A 3049-nucleotide genomic window follows, 5' to 3' on the forward strand; every position below is an offset into this window, starting at 1 on the left:
CTACATATATACATATACATATATATATATATATATATGATTTTCTTCAGCTGCGGACGTCCGCACCAATGGTTTGGTGCGGACGTCCGCAGCCGAGAAGGGCGTATATATATATATATAGGGAGGATATAAAGAGGACCTCCTTACTACTTTAAGAATTTGAGGATTTCTACTATTTTACATTAGTAGATGACTTCTTTTAACGATCTCAACCGTTGATCCTCTAGATTCATATGCAAGAAACATGTATACAAAATTTCAATTAATTCCATAATCATTTGGTCATTCAAATTGATGCCATGTAACAATAGTTTATATAACGATCTCAGTCGTATCCTCTCCTCTATCTATCTAACGCTCCTCCTCCTTTAATTTCTATATATTATTTTTTTACATGTCCCAAAGTAGTTGGGAAAAACTCATAAGCTAGCATATAAAAGAGGTGAGATATATACTAGGTATCTAATCAAGAACAAACTCAAGCAATAACTATGACTCATTGGCTTCGCTATTCCTCTAATACTAGGTAAAAGAGCTGAGATACTAGGTATAAAACCAAACTGATCGATCCAAGTTAAAAGTAAACACTAGCTACACATTAACTATAACATGGATCTTTAGATTCTTTACTCGTGAGCTATAACCCTCCTCTTGTTTGATCAGGAGCTTCTTGATCTATGACTCATTGGCTTCGCTATTCCGCTAACACAGTAGATTCCCTCGCAACCCTCTCGGCCAGACAACTCTTGCATCGAATCATCTCGTGTTTTCTTGACATAGAAGCTTCCAAGGCGAATATCCGTTTTCCCCAAGACTCCTCGTAAATCTTGGAAGCCAAGCGTTTAATTTCACCCGCCAACCTGTGCACGACATCATCACCTTCTCTGATTTCGAATTTCGACAGAACCCGACAGAGATCTGCTCGGAACTCGTCAGTACTATAGAATACTTGGCACTGATCGAATTCGAAAATTTGTGTCGTCGTCTCCTCGCGATGGTTGATGAGGGTTCGAATATTTATAGGGTCACAGGAAGAAGTTCGGTAGTATCTGTGCTCCATGCTACAGATAAAGTGGACCTGGATTTGAGGTCGTTCTTTCCGGGGACCTGGTTGTACGACTAGTGTGGCGGGACGGACAGCTTCAAAGTCGAAGTGATTTGCCTCGTGAGTGACTTCCAAATGATCCATGCAGGCAGCAGGAATATCAAGTGATTGAATGAGTAAACGAACAGAAACGAAGATAGGTTTTCTTCTTTTTCCTTTTGGTAATAAAAGAGTAAGATGGGAGCTAAAGGTTTAATTTCTTCGATCTAGGGCTAACGATATTTACAGAGGAGTATTATATATATTCCTCGATCTGACCAAGATGAACAGAAAGTGAGAAAACCCAAATCATGTTGGAAAAGGGTTTCCTCTCGGTCAAAGGTGAATTGTTTACGTACATAAAACCAGGTTATCTAGATCTACTCCTAATTGAAAAAGGATTACATGAACGTTAATTTGCGTTATAATAAAAAGACTTGCAAATGCCAGTCATAGTTTCATTTTCAGCTCACCTGAAATATTATTTAAAATAAACAAATAAATAAAGAAGGGCTGTTACAATGAAGGAATATAAACTTGATACTAAGGGGGTGTATTCAATTGAGAGTTGATGGATTTTTTTGGAATGTAAAAATCCATAGGTATTCAATTAAGATTTTAAAAAGTCCTTATAAATATTGATGTATTCAATTCAGGGAGACGTCTGGTGTCTACTCGAGGGTGTGTGTACCCAAGGTGTTTGTGGACAGGTGTTAACAGGCGGGCATGACACGTGTTGACAACGTCTGTATGTCGTTAACTAAGAGAGATGGTAGATACGTGGATGTATTTGGGGGTCTGGAGAAGGATCGGTACATCAAGAATGTTGCAACGCGCGGTTGCAGGTACATACATCTATAAAGATGAGAAATTATTTGCGACTACACAACAGATTAGGGTTAGGGTTTCTCATGCCCTAGATCATCCATTTTATGAGAAAAAAAACCCTCAAAATTATTGATGGTGTTGTTGAGGAAATCTCTTTTCAATTTGAGAATCTGATTGGTGTTTGTAAGATCTGTAACTTGATTCAACGTGAGAATGGTATATGTTTCAAGGTTGGGGGTGCAAACCCTAACCCTAGCTCTTCAAAGATGGTGTTGCCGGCTTCCTTTCTGGCAAACAGAATTGGTTTCACTAATGAAGCGTTCCAGTTCAAGGGCACCTCTCCAGTGGTGTGTGGCCTCTTTGATCCTAAACCAGGCATCTGGAAACCAACCATTGTTCGAAGGGAAACCCTGGAGCAGTTCGATCCTGAAACCCAAACTCTGGCCATTGTCGACATAAGCAAGAAGGTTGCGCAAGCATTTGAGAAACTGAAGAGGGGATGTCTCGTTGCCTACTGCATCGCCCAAGAAGCTCAAGCTGCTTAATGGTTTTGCTGGGGAAAGTTCTCTTTCCTCCCTCAAGAAGAAAAAGACTCATATTCCTAAAATCATAACAAGGGCTCTTGGTCTATTGGATGAAGGGAAGAGCTCTGATAGTGGCATTGGAATGGGTGCTAGAGGTAAGAAGAAGAGAGAAAGACCGTTCTATTCAAAGAATCTAAAGAACCTCAACACTGAGGAGAAGAAGGTGGTGTGACCATGCAAGCCGGTAACATGCAGCTTAGCCCTAACCCCAAAGGCAATGATGTTCTTTAAATTTTTTCATTCATCGCAATAAACTAGCCCTACTCTAGGGTAAAAATGTTGTTTAATTTTATTTTTCCATTCATAGTTCTAGCCTATTTGTCTATATATAAGTAGAAATAGGTTTCACTACCAGAAGAAAGGCTTTAGCCGACGAAAAAAAAAAAACCAGGCCGACGAAGCATTTTTTCGTCGGCTAAAGTCCACTTTGGCCGACGAAATTTTCTTTCGTCGGCTAAGTTAAATTTTCGTCGGCTATGGTAAACTTTAGCCAACGAAAAAAAATTTTCGTCGGCTAAAGAATTTATTTCGTCGGCTAAAGTTCACAAACTAT

Source organism: Fragaria vesca, linkage group LG6, assembly GCF_000184155.1.
Source record: "Fragaria vesca subsp. vesca linkage group LG6, FraVesHawaii_1.0, whole genome shotgun sequence".
Taxonomy (NCBI): Eukaryota; Viridiplantae; Streptophyta; class Magnoliopsida; order Rosales; family Rosaceae; genus Fragaria; species Fragaria vesca.